Source organism: Drosophila biarmipes, chromosome 2L (genome assembly GCF_025231255.1).
Source record: "Drosophila biarmipes strain raj3 chromosome 2L, RU_DBia_V1.1, whole genome shotgun sequence".
NCBI lineage: Eukaryota > Metazoa > Arthropoda > Insecta > Diptera > Drosophilidae > Drosophila > Drosophila biarmipes.
This window is the reverse complement of record NC_066612.1, coordinates 23,478,169-23,492,928: the sequence shown is the minus strand read 5'-3', so window position 1 is coordinate 23,492,928 and position 14,760 is coordinate 23,478,169. Positions and strand designations below refer to the sequence as shown.

Here is a 14,760-nt window from a genome sequence, read left to right as displayed (position 1 = left end):
GCTGTTGAAATAAATTATAAAATATCAGGCGGACCCTGTCAAAGCATAGTAGATTCCATTTCAATTCAATCTCCCAATAGCCACATAATAATAGGATGTGATCTGAAAGCCAAGCACCAATCCTGGCATGTCCCAACATACAGTCCCTTCCACTTCAACGCAAACGGTAGAATACTTTATAACAGGCTCTTAAGGCAACCATATCATCCATTGATTACTTCATATGCTTAACTGAACTGCCCGCCAACTTAGGTACTGGATCGAATTTAACATTAAACCCGAAAACATTAGCTTAACGTCCTTAGCAAACACAGGATTAGCAATAGAACACTTAAGCCATGACATCCATCTCACTGCTGTCGAAAAAACAATTTTGATTTTCCAACACCTGACGTACATACACTCTTTGCCTGGTCTTTCGAACAAATACAAAAACTAAATGACAACATCTCATCAGAAAACCAAAAACAAAGTGCAGATGGTAACTGGAGAGAAGCCGATCAACTAGGGCTCACAAATGCCAGACAACTACTAGACTGTATTATAAACAGCAATGGGATAAGGCGCTAGGACCAGATGGCCCTACCAATTTTCTTTTAAAGAAATGTAATATACTCGTACTTGTCCTTTGTCACCTAAGTAAACTATTTACCCAGTGTCACAATATTGGATACTTTTCCACTAGCTGGGAAAGTGGTCGGGTAATACCAATACCCAAAAACAAAGCAAAGCCTGAAAGTCTCCAAGCTTATAGACCAATAACCATCCACTCGGCTATAACCCAGCTCTTTGAGAAGATGTTGTTTTTCCAAATAAAAAAACATATTGACGCAAATCATATTCTTAAACCATACCAGTTTGGGTTTAGGGAAAATATCTCAGTTAGCTATTCTCTAGCAGTTATTTTTAAAAATCTCTCCCAAAAACGAGCCACAATAGCGTGTGTCATAGATTTTGAAAAGGTCTTAACCCTGTTTAGACAAACGGTCTAATTTACAAGATGTCTCAAATTTTTAATATTCCTTCAAACACTACACGCATAATTAACAGCTATCATACCCAGAGATCATTTTTCGTCTGCAGCCCTGATGGCACAGAACGCTCAATAATACAAAAAAAATAACAGCAGGGGTTCCACAGGGCTCTATTTTAGCTCCTATATTATACAACATTTATTTAGCCGATACACCTGATTTTCAGAGAAGAGCAAACTCAACATCGACCGCTTGCATTCAGCCATTGATATATGCATACGATATTATTCTTCTATTATCCTCAGGAGCCAGGCGTTTAAAATTAAGTCCACTAAAGAGTGAAGGTTCCTTCTTAAAGGTCAAAGAGCATGTGGTATTTAGCCGAACGCACGTTCATTTCAACGTAAGATTTTAATAAACACCTCCAGTAAAATAAAGATAAGTAGCAACCTTAAATATCTAGGTGTAACATATGATGAAAAGCTAAGCTTTAAAAATCACATTGTAAATAACTTTAAGAAGGCAAAAATACAACTCAACCAAATTCCAACAAATAGGACAATCTATAGGTGTCAAATACACTAATCGTAATCGTAATTCGAAACATTACTGAAATTGGTATTGAGGTTATTAAAGAAATAGACGGGAAGACAGAAAAAACAAATTGTTTATTTAAAGTTTTAATTATTAAGTTAGCCGCGCTCTCTGCCCTCTCTTAGTGCCGGCAGCGCTTTTCTCTTGTCGCGCAGCTCGGCCTGCAACTAATTACACACATACATAAATGAATGCATACATACAGATACCCGTTACTCAGCCTGAGAGAGAAAAATAAAAATTGGGATATTATTGAGCAGCAAAAAAATATTCTAAAATGCCACCTACCAGCTATTTTGGTATATGTTATGTGGGCAGCCAACAGTTTTAAGCGTTTTACCCGTTTGGGGGCGTTAGAGTAGGAGTGGCAAATATTTTTTTAGGTCAATCGAAAGATTTTAATGAGACAAATACATTTTAGCAAAAAAAAATTTCTATTATGACAACTGTGGCCACCAAAGTTTTGGGCGGTTTATTGGCGTGTCAAATTTTTTTTGGGTCAATCAATAGGTATTGATGAGACAAATACATTCTAGCAAAACAAAATTTTCTGGAATGACAATTGTGGGCACCACAGTTTTGGGCGGTTAGTGGGCGTGGCACATTTTATTGTCAATCGATAGGTATTGATGAGACAAATGCATTTCATTTGTTCTATCATAAAGACTGTAGGCGCTACAGATTTTCTCGGATTGTGGGCGTTAGAGTGGGCGTGGCACCCAGCTGAAACAAACTTTCATGCGAGGTCCTACGGTTCTAGCTTATAGTTTTTGAGATCTCAGACAGATATGACTAGATGGACTCGGCTAGTGATCCTGATCAATAATATATATACTTTATGGGGTCGGAAACGCCTCCTTTTACCTGTTACATATTTTCCCACGAATCTAGTATACCACCTGGGATCAATTTGATCCTAGATTAAGCAAATCCAGGGTCTCTTCGATACCAATAATGGTCTTTCTATTTTTAAAATATTAAATGCGCCGATCGTGCAAGCAATAGTTATCGATAAATCATTGTGAGCTTAATATTGTGTAGAAGACGACAAAAATTTTAGTGCAAGGCGCTAGTGCTTATTGAATAAGGTAATAAATTCATAAAAATATAATATAGATGCAATATAATATAGACCCATACTCGTATTTTGAATGTGAGTGTGCAATTAAAAAAAAGTTTAAAAAGCACATACTGCACATAAGCATGTAAGCACTGACGGTAACATCGCTTTCAATTTTTTAATGCACTATTTTTTTTGTATCATTTAGGTTTGTTATGGAGGACAATGATTCTACGCAGAAGCTGCTTAAATTAAATTAAATTAAAAATAAATTAAAGAAACTAATGTGGACGAACGATGTACACCAAATCTACCTGGTTCGTTTGCTGCTACATGGATTTGGGTAAGTACATATTGACAGTTGTATTTTGCACAATAAAACAAAATAATATACAAAAGTCTCTTCTTTAGACTCCAAGGATTGTATAAATTTAAATCGCGTATCCACGTACACCTGGTCGACGGCAGAAAATTTATAAAATTAAAAATATTATAAAATACACATATAACTACAATAAAAAAAACCAAATTTTTACTAAATAAATTAAAAGAAATTATTTTTGTTATGGATGTAAAATCAATAATTCGTACGAAGTTGACCCTAGAAATTGCCTTTTTACTACGAAATAGTGTCAATGTGACCACAAATTCTTACTGAAAAATGCCAATCCGTAGTGTCTTTTTGACACCAAAAAATGTCAAAATGATATTTTCAAAAATGACACTCAATAATATTACATTGGCATATTGATACTATTTTTTTTGGGTGTAGCTAAATTTTGTACACCAGTAAAGGTTTTTTGAAATGTGTACGCCTTTCTAAAATGATTTGTTTGAATACAAAACAAAAACATCTGATATCAAACAAAAACACCTCTTAAGGAGCTAAAAATATAGTGACGATCGCACCTTCAACAAACAAAAGTTCTGATATCAACTTCTTTGACGAAAATGTAATATACGATATACTAAGTTAATACACTTTCTACAAAACAGATGTGTATCTACCTGAACTACTTTCATATGACATTTCATTTTGGTTCAATAAATATATAAGTTAATTTCCAAATAATTAAAACTTCAAAAATTGGATTAAGATGTCTTATTTATTCGAGATACAAATCGGAACTAGCCCTACTCTACATAGCTTGGTTGAAGAATCTGCAGGGTCTGCAGAATTCGTATTCCGTACTTAGTTGCGGCTGACCGGATGCTCGTGTTTATGTTATTGAACTTTATGTTATTGAACTTGGGCTGCAACTTTGTGCTTGACAATGTTGCAATATTTCCGGAGAAAAATATGCGGAAATATTGCTGTTGTTAACTCTCCCTCCTGTTAACTCTTATCCTCAAGAGAAGTCAGAAATATGAAATGTTATTGAATTTAGGTACTATTGTTTTAGTGGTTGATATGGTGGTCTTGTTACTTAGAACTTTTGGAAGTGTTTCCTGAACTTGTAAGTTTACTTTTTCTCTTCTTTGGAAACAGGTTTTAAATTTGATTAAAACAAGAACAATGACACATGCTAAAGTGATAATTGTGATTCGGTTTAGAGTCGTATCGCTTTCTAATATTTGTAGGTGTCTATTTGTAGGTGACAGAATTTGTGGACACTCGGCTTCTATTGGTGTTATCTTGATTCGTGGTATTTCAGATCTTGTTATTGTTTTTTCCTTATTTGTGTAGTTCTTTCAGTTTATATTTATGGTATCGTTGAAAAAATGAATTATGAAGGTGCCTTTAAGGTTGCGAGTAATGTTGTCTGCTATTACATTTCCGTCAAATTCGTTGAAAAGTATTACGCCTTCGTCTAGTTCCTTTATTGGCTCTATGTGGTCCGAGTTACTATAGCCACACAGCGATTCCTTTCCCTGAACTAATTTAGAAATACATTTCGATTCTCTTAGGTCTATTGTGTTTTCTTGCTTAAAAATTTTTATGAGGTTGCATGCTTTACAATTTTTGGGTAAGGATAATATTTTATTGTTTGATACAAGAATTTCGTTGATAACTAAATGTACTACTGATTGGTTCTTAATAACAGGTTTAATTACAAGATTTTCGTAGTTGCATGGTTCAAGTTCGGGAATTTCGATCATGTAAATAATAGTTGTTTTATTTTGTAAGACAGACACATCAACAAATTCTAATATTTCTTCAACGGAAAAGGAGGAGATATTATTTTTTTTGGAATATCTTGTTTATTTCAATTAACTCGAATTCATTTAATAATATGGTAATTATTACCTTAATTTTTGCCCATTGTATTGCGAATTTAATGTTTTCTATTTCTTCTTTTATTAGTCTAACTTGATTTTGTAAATTTGGTGCAATTTCATTACTAAAACGATTGTCATTCTGAATAGTGTTTGCTAACATGTTCGAAATTGTGGTTAAGTTATTAATTCTGTCCTGAAGTTGGTTATTAATTATTATTTGTTCATTGTTATTTATTGCTAGGTTGTTTAAACTTTCTTCTATCATTACTAAATCTTCATGATCTGGACTACCTGCGATGTATTTCCAGTCTGAGCCGATCATATTTATTGATCTGGTTTGGCATTTTTGTGGTTCTATTGTAAGTGTACTAAGTGCTGTGAGTGATTGTATTATTTCGTGTGTTAGAGTATGGTAGTGATAGCTATTTTTTAATCTGGTTTGTGTGTGTTCCCTTGTTTGAAGTAATTCATTTTCGAGGTGGCTTAGATTAATTAAATGGATACGTTTTATTGATGATATTTGTAGTTTCCCTATTCCTTTGTAGATTGTTATGGTATGATCGTCAGTATAGTTTGTTATGTCGGTGGTCGCGGTTACCAATGGTAATAATATTGTTAGGAGCAGCATCCTGTAATAACAAAGATGGACAAAAAATTTCCCTACGAAGTGTCGGACCTAATGTCCTTTAATATTACTTTTGTGAACAATCCTTCCCGCTTCAGTAAGTATGGTTGTATTTCTATTTTCTTTGACAATTTCTTTTTTAAAGCGTGGAGATAGTTTTGATCCTAATCTTGTATTTTGTTTAACAAAAATGTCTTGCCCTGGTAAATAAGTTTTTATTTCTTTTCTATTTTTATTGTGGTTTTCGAGTTCAATTTTTTGTTTTTGTTTGAGGTTTTCTATATTATCGCGTCTCCTTTTTTCATATTGTTCTGGATCAGTAGTAACGTTTCTTCCAAAAAATATTTATAATGGTCGTGACGGAGTGGATTGTGTAATTATATTCTTAAACGGCTCTATTTAATAGTTCTTCAAAAGTATTGTAAATTTGTTTTAATGAATCGCTTTATTTCAGAAAGAGTGGAATGAAACCTTTCTATCTGACCGTCACTGAACTTTTATAAGGTGGGGCTCTAAAAATGATAATATTTAATTGATCTATCATCATAAAATTATTGGTTGCTGAGTTAAAAGATTTTTCATTATCCATTACAACGTATTTCGCTACACCGTAGTAAAATAGAATATGGTGTAGCTGTTTTTTAATGTCTTCTGTTGATTTAGATTTGATAATTTTTGCCTTTGCTAATTTTGAAAATTTGTCTATTGCGGTCAAAACTAAGTTTCTTTCTGTGGAAAAAATGTCAATGTGAATTACATGTCCTGGGTATTCAGGAATTGGAGTTTCTGTAATTTCTGGGTTAGAGGGTGTCTATCGTATTTTCCTTCTTTACACACTTTGCGTTGTTTAACTAAATTTGTTACTTTTTGTTTCATTTTAGGAAAGTAATATTTTTCTGCAAGCTGAATTTTATTTTCTTCTAGATTTCTGTGGGCTCCGTTATGGGTTGGGATTATTATTTTTTCTTGGTCACTTTCGTTTGTTACGTCTTCTACTTTATTCTGTGTGAACCTGATTTTAAAAGATTCTTTGTATTTCTCCCATTATTTCTTCCGTTGTAAATATTTCATTTATGACGGATTTAGATATTTTTTAGTAATTCTATAAGAGTGTTTTTTGGAAGGTTTGGTTAAGTGATAATGTGCCGATGAAATGTTGGGAATGGAGTAGTGAATTTATAGTTAGGGGGATTTTCTTTATGAATGAATATTTGATTTTTAAATGCATTTATGGGTGCTTCTACGTTGTAAATAAGATTGTGGCCTGAACTCTGAGCGCTATGTTGTGTTATGGTTAATAAATTAATTTCGTTGGTTTTTGGCATTCTGGATAAGGCATCAGCCACGAATCTAGTATACCACCTGGGATCAATTTGATCCTAGATTAAGCAAATCCAGGGACTCTTCGATACCAATAATGGTCTTTCTATTTTTAAAATGTTAAATGCGCCGATCGTGCAAGCAATAGTTATCGATAAATCATTGTGAGCTTAATATTGTGTAGAAAACGACAAATATTTTAGTGCAAGGCGCTAGTGCTTATTGAATAAGGTAATAAATTCATAAAAATATAATATAGATGCAATATAATATAGACCCATACTCGTATTTTGAATGTGAGTGTGCAATTAAAAAAAAGTTTAGGCAAAGTGCGTAAAAGGAAAAAGCACATACTGAACATAAGCATGTAAGCACTGACGGTAACATCTTTCAATTTTTTAATGCACTATTTTTTTTGTATCATTTAGGTTTGTTATGGAGGACAATGATTCTACGCAGAAGCTGCTTAAATTAAATTAAATTAAAAATAAATTAAAGAAACTAATGTGGACGAACGATGTACACCAAATCTACCTGGTTCGTTTGCTGCTACATGGATTTGCGTAAGTATATATTGACAGTTGTATTTTGCACAATAAAACAAAATAATATACAAAAGTCTCTTCTTTAGACTCCAAAGATTGTATACATTTAAATCGCGTATCCACGTACACCTGGTCGACGGCAGAAAATTTATAAAATTAAAAATATTATAAAATACACATATAACTACAATAAAAAAAACCAAATTTTTACTAAATAAATTAAAAGAAATTATTTTTGTTATGGATGTATAATCAATAATTCGTACGAAGTTGACCCTAGAAATTGCCTTTTTACTACGAAATAGTGTCAATGTGACCACAAATTCTTACTGAAAAATGCCAATCCGTAGTGTCTTTTTGACACCAAAAAATGTCAAAATGATATTTTCAAAAATGACACTCAATAATATTACATTGGCATATTGATACTATTTTTTTTGGGCGTAGCTAAATTTTGTACACCAGTTAAGGTTTTTTGAAATGTGTACGCCTTTCTAAAATGATTTGTTTGAATACAAAACAAAAACATCTGATATCAAACAAAAACACCTCTTAAGGAGCTAAAAATATAGTGACGATCGCACCTTCAACAAACAAAAGTTCTGATATCAACTTCTTTGACGAAAATGTAATATACGATATACTAAGTTAATACACTTTCTACAAAACAGATGTGTATCTACCTGAACTACTTTCATATGACATTTCATTTTGGTTCAATAAATATATAAGTTAATTTCCAAATAATTAAAACTTCAAAAATTGGATTAAGATGTCTTATTTATTCGAGATACAAATCGGAACTAGCCCTACTCTACATAGCGATCCCTATTTAAAGCTGTGGGTTGAGGCAGCGACGTCGGCTTTGGCGACAGCGGCGTTGGTAGCGTTGACAAAATTGCTTGGTTGAAGAATCTGCAGGGTCTGCAGAATTCGTATTCCGTACTTAGTTGCGGCTGACCGTATGCTCGTGTTTATGTTATTGAACTTTATGTTATTGAACTTGGGCTGCAACTTTGTGCTTGACAATGTTGCAATATTTTCGGAGAAAAATATGCGGAAATATTGCTGTTGTTAACTCTCCCTCCTGTTAACTCTTATCCTCAAGAGAAGTCAGAAATATGAAATGTTATTGAATTTAGGTACTATTGTTTTAGTGGTTGATATGGTGTTGGTCTTGTTACTTAGAACTTTTGGAAGTGTTTCCTGAACTTGTAAGATTACTTTTTCTCTTCTTTGGAAACAGGTTTTAAATTTGATTAAAACAAGAACAATGACACATGCTAAAGTTATAATTGTGATTCGGTTTAGGGTCGTATCGCTTTCTAATATTTGTAGGTGTCTATTTGTAGGTGACAGAATTTGTCGGCTTCTATTGGTGTTATCTTGATTGGTGGTATTTCAGATCTTGTTATTGTTTTTTCCTTATTTGTGTAGTTCTTTCAGCTTATTTTTATGGTATCGTTGAAAAAATGAATTACGAAGGTGCCTTTAAGGTTGCGAGTAATGTTGTCTGCTATTACATTTCCGTCAAATTCGTTGAGAAGTATTACGCCATCGTCTAGTTCCTTTATTGGCTCTATGTGGTCCGAGTTACTATAGCCACACAGCGATTCCTTTCCCTGAACTAATTTAGAAATACATTTCGATTCTCTTAGGTCTATTGTGTTTTCTTGCTTAAACATTTTTATGAGGTTGCATGCTTTACAATTTTTGGGTAAGGATAATATTTTATTGTTTGATACAAGAATTTCGTTGATATCTAAATGTACTACTGATTGGTTCTTAATAACAGGTTTAATTACAAGATTTTCGTAGTTGCATGGTTCAAGTTTGGGAATTTCGATCATGTAAATAATAGTTGTTTTATTTTGTAAGACAGACACATCAACAAATTCTAATATTTCTTCAACGGAAAAGGAGGAGATATTATTTTTTTTGGAATATCTTGTTTATTTCAATTAACTCGAATTCATTTAATAATATGGTAATTATTGCCCATTGTATTGCGAATTTAATGTTTCCTATTTCTTCTTTTATTAGTCCAACTTGATTTTGTAAATTTGGTGCAATTTCATTACTAAAACGATTGTCATTCTGAATAGTGTTTGCTAACATGTTCGAAATTGTGGTTAAGTTATTAATTCTGTCCTGAAGTTGGTTATTAATTATTATTTGTTCATTGTTATTTATTGCTAGGTTGTTTAAACTTTCTTCTATCATTACTAAATCTTCATAATCTGGACTACCTGCGATGTATTTCCAGTCTGAGCCGATCATATTTATTGAACTGGTTTGGCATTTTTTTGGTTCTATTGTAAGTGTACTAAGTGCTGTGAGTGATTGTATTATTTCGTGTGTTAGAGTATGGTAGTGATAGCTATTTTTTAATCTGGTTTGTGTGTGTTCCCTTATTTGAAGTAATTCATTTTCGAGGTGGCTTAGATTAATTAAATGGATACGTTTTATTGATGATATTTGTAGTTTCCCTATTCCTTTGTAGATTGTTATGGTATGATCGTCAGTATAGTTTGTTATGTCGGTGGTCGCGGTTACCAATGGTAATAATATTGTTAGGAGCAGCATCCTGTAATAACAAAGATGGACAAAAAATTTCCCTACGAAGTGTCGGACCTAATGTCCTTTAATATTACTTTTGTGAACAATCCTTCCCGCTTCAGTAAGTATGGTTGTATTTCTATTTTCTTTGACAATTTCTTTTTTAAAGCGTGGAGATAGTTTTGATCCTAATCTTGTATTTTGTTTAACAAAAATGTCTTGCCCTGGTAAATAAGTTTTTATTTCTTTTCTATTTTTATTGTGGTTTTCGAGTTCAATTTTTTGTTTTTGTTTGAGGTTTTCTATATTATCGCGTCTGCTTTTTTCATATTGTTCTGGATCAGTAGTATCGTTTCTTCCAAAAAATATTTATAACGGTCGTGACGGAGTGGATTGTGTAATTATATTCTTAAACGGCTCTATTTAATAGTTCTTCAAAAGTATTGTAAATTTGTTTTAATGAATCGCTTTATTTCAGAAAGAGTGGAATGAAACCTTTCTATCTGACCGTCACTGAACTTTTATAAGGTGGGGCTCTAAAAATGATAATATTTAATTGATCTTTCATCATAAAATTAATGGTTGCTGAGTTAAAAGATTTTTCATTATCCATTACAACGTATTTCGGTACACCGTAGTAAAATAGAATATGGTGTAGCGGTTTTTTAATGTCTTCTGTTGATTTAGATTTGATAATTTTTGCCTTTGCTAATTTTGAAAATTTGTCTATTGCGGTCAAAACTAAGTTTCTTTCTGTGGAAAAAATGTCAATGTGAATTACATGTCCTGGGTATTCAGGAATTGGAGTTTCTGTAATTTCTGGGTTAGAGGGTGTCTATCGTATTTTCCTTCTTTACACACTTTGCGTTGTTTAACTAAATTTGTTACTTTTTGTTTCATTTTAGGAAAGTAATATTTTTCTGCAAGCTGAATTTTATTTTCTTCTAGATTTCTGTGGGCTCCGTTATGGGTTGGGATTATTATTTTTTCTTGGTCACTTTCGTTTGTTACGTCTTCTACTTTATTCTGTGTGAACCTGATTTTAAAAGATTCTTTGTATTTCTCCCATTATTTCTTCCGTTGTAAATATTTCATTTATGACGGATTTAGATATTTTTTAGTAATTCTATAAGAGTGTTTTTTGGAAGGTTTGGTTAAGTGATAATGTGCCGATGAAATGTTGGGAATGGAGTAGTGAATTTATAGTTAGGGGGATTTTCTTTATGAATGAATATTTGATTTTTAAATGCATTTATGGGTGCTTCTACGTTGTAAATAAGATTGTGGCCTGAACTCTGAGCGCTATGTTGTGTTATGGTTAATAAATTAATTTCGTTGGTTTTTGGCATTCTGGATAAGGCATCAGCCACGAATCTAGTATACCACCTGGGATCAATTTGATCCTAGATTAAGCAAATCCAGGGACTCTTCGATACCAATAATGGTCTTTCTATTTTTAAAATGTTAAATGCGCCGATCGTGCAAGCAATAGTTATCGATAAATCATTGTGAGCTTAATATTGTGTAGAAAACGACAAATATTTTAGTGCAAGGCGCTAGTGCTTATTGAATAAGGTAATAAATTCATAAAAATATAATATAGATGCAATATAATATAGACCCATACTCGTATTTTGAATGTGAGTGTGCAATTAAAAAAAAGTTTAGGCAAAGTGCGTAAAAGGAAAAAGCACATACTGAACATAAGCATGTAAGCACTGACGGTAACATCTTTCAATTTTTTAATGCACTATTTTTTTTGTATCATTTAGGTTTATTATGGAGGACAATGATTCTACGCAGAAGCTGCTTAAATTAAATTAAATTAAAAATAAATTAAAGAAACTAATGTGGACGAACGATGTACACCAAATCTACCTGGTTCGTTTGCTGCTACATGGATTTGCGTAAGTATATATTGACAGTTGTATTTTGCACAATAAAACAAAATAATATACAAAAGTCTCTTCTTTAGACTCCAAAGATTGTATACATTTAAATCGCGTATCCACGTACACCTGGTCGACGACAGAAAATTTATAAAATTAAAAATATTATAAAATACACATATAACTACAATAAAAAAACAAAATTTTTAATAAATAAATTAAAAGAAATTATTTTTGTTATGGATGTATAATCAATAATTCGTACGAAGTTGACCCTAGAAATTGCCTTTTTACTACGAAATAGTGTCAATGTGACCACAAATTCTTACTGAAAAATGCCAATCCGTAGTGTCTTTTTGACACCAAAAAATGTCAAAATGATATTTTCAAAAATCACACTCAATAATATTACATTGGCATATTGATACTATTTTTTTCGGGTGTAGCTAAATTTTGTACACCAGTAAAGGTTTTTTGAAATGTGTACGCCTTTCTAAAATGATTTGTTTGAATACAAAACAAAAACATCTGATATCAAACAAAAACACCTCTTAAGGAGCTAAAAATATAGTGACGATCGCACCTTCAACAAACAAAAGTTCTGATATCAACTTCTTTGACGAAAATGTAATATACGATATACTAAGTTAATACACTTTCTACAAAACAGATGTGTATCTACCTGAACTACTTTCATATGACATTTCATTTTGGTTCAATAAATATATAAGTTAATTTCCAAATAATTAAAACTTCAAAAATTGGATTAAGATGTCTTATTTATTCGAGATACAAATCGGAACTAGCCCTACTCTACATAGCGATCCCTATTTAAAACTGTAGCGACGTCGGCTTTGGCGACAGCGGCGTTGGTAGCGTTGGCAAAATTGCTTGGTTCCAGAATCTGCAGGGTCTGCAGAATTCGTATTCCGTACTTAGTTGCGGCTGACCGGATGCTCGTGTTTATGTTATTGAACTTTATGTTATTGAACTTGGGCTGCAATTTTGTGCTTGACAATGTTGCAATATTTCCGGAGAAAAATATGCGGAAATATTGCTGTTGTTAACTCTCCCTCCTGTTAACTCTTATCCTCAAGAGAAGTCAGAAATATGAAATGTTATTGAATTTAGGTACTATTGTTTTAGTGGTTGATATGGTGGTCTTGTTACTTAGAACTTTTGGAAGTGTTTCCTGAACTTGTAAGTTTACTTTTTCTCTTCTTTGGAAACAGGTTTTAAATTTGATTAAAACAAGAACAATGACACATGCTAAAGTGATAATTGTGATTCGGTTTAGAGTCGTATCGCTTTCTAATATTTGTAGGTGTCTATTTGTAGGTGACAGAATTTGTGGACACTCGGCTTCTATTGGTGATATCTTGATTCGTGGTATTTCAGATCTTGTTATTGTTTTTTCCTTATTTGTGTAGTTCTTTCAGTTTATATTTATGGTATCGTTGAAAAAATGAATTACGAAGGTGCCTTTAAGGTTGCGAGTAATGTTGTCTGCTATTACATTTCCGTCAAATTCGTTGAAAAGTATTACGCCATCGTCTAGTTCCTTTATTGGCTCTATGTGGTCCGAGTTACTATAGCCACACAGCGATTCCTTTCCCTGAACTAATTTAGAAATACATTTCGATTCTCTTAGGTCTATTGTGTTTTCTTGCTTAAAAATTTTTATGAGGTTGCATGCTTTACAATTTTTGGGTAAGGATAATATTTTATTGTGTGATACAAGAATTTCGTTGATATCTAAATGTACTACTGATTGGTTCTTAATAACAGGTTTAATTACAAGATTTTCGTAGTTGCATGGTTCAAGTTCGATCATGTAAATAATAGTTGTTTTAATTTGTAAGACAGACACATCAACAAATTCTAATATTTCTTCAACGGAAAAGGAGGAGATATTATTTTTTTTTGAATATCTTGTTTATTTCAATTAACTCGAATTCATTTAATAATATGGTAATTATTACCTTAATTTTTGCCCATTGTATTGCGAATTTAATGTTTCCTATTTCTTCTTTTATTAGTCTAACTTGATTTTGTAAATTTGGTGCAATTTCATTATTAAAACGATTGTCATTCTGAATAGTGTTTGCTAACATGTTCGAAATTGTGGTTAAGTTATTAATTCTGTCCTGAAGTTGGTTATTAATTATTATTTGTTCATTGTTATTTATTGCTAGGTTGTTTAAACTTTCTTCTATCATTACTAAATCTTCATGATCTGGACTACCTGCGATGTATATCCAGTCTGAGCCGATCATATTTATTGATCTGGTTTGGCGTTTTTTTGGTTCTATTGTAAGTGTACTAAGTGCTGTGAGTGATTGTATTATTTCGTGTGTTAGAGTATGGTAGTGATAGCTATTTTTTAATCTGGTTTGTGTGTGTTCCCTTATTTGAAGTAATTCATTTTCGAGGTGGCTTAGATTAATTAAATGGATACGTTTTATTGATGATATTTGTAGTTTCCCTATTCCTTTGTAGATTGTTATGGTATGATCGTCAGTATAGTTTGTTATGTCGGTGGTTGCGGTTACCAATGGTAATAATATTGTTAGGAGCAGCATCCTGTAATAACAAAGACGGACAAAGATGGACAAAAAATTTCTCTACGAAGTGTCGGACCTAATGTCCTTTAATATTACTTTTGTGAACAATCCTTCCCGCTTCAGTAAGTATGGTTGTATTTCTATTTTCTTTGACAATTTCTTTTTTAAAGCGTGGAGATAGTTTTGATCCTAATCTTGTATTTTGTTTAACAAAAATGTCTTGCCCTGGTAAATAAGTTTTTATTTCTTTTCTATTTTTATTGTGGTTTTCGAGTTCAATTTTTTGTTTTTGTTTCAGGTTTTCTATATTATCGCGTCTGCTTTTTTCATATTGTTCTGGATCAGTAGTAACGTTTCTTCCAAAAAAATATTTATAATTTATAATGTGCCGATGAAATGTTGGGAATGGA

At 32.3% G+C, this 14,760-nt stretch overlaps 1 long non-coding RNA gene across 1 annotated transcript in view; it reads left to right on the top strand.

The window, feature by feature from the left end:
• The first annotated feature begins 417 nt into the window (after positions 1-417).
• Positions 418-14,760, top strand: part of LOC122818791 (uncharacterized) — a 30,461-nt gene continuing 16,118 nt past the window's right edge. The window contains exons 1-2 of the long non-coding RNA XR_007763579.1: positions 418-606; positions 7,222-7,356. This is a non-coding gene — a long non-coding RNA (uncharacterized LOC122818791). The remainder of the gene's footprint in view (positions 607-7,221; positions 7,357-14,760) is intronic.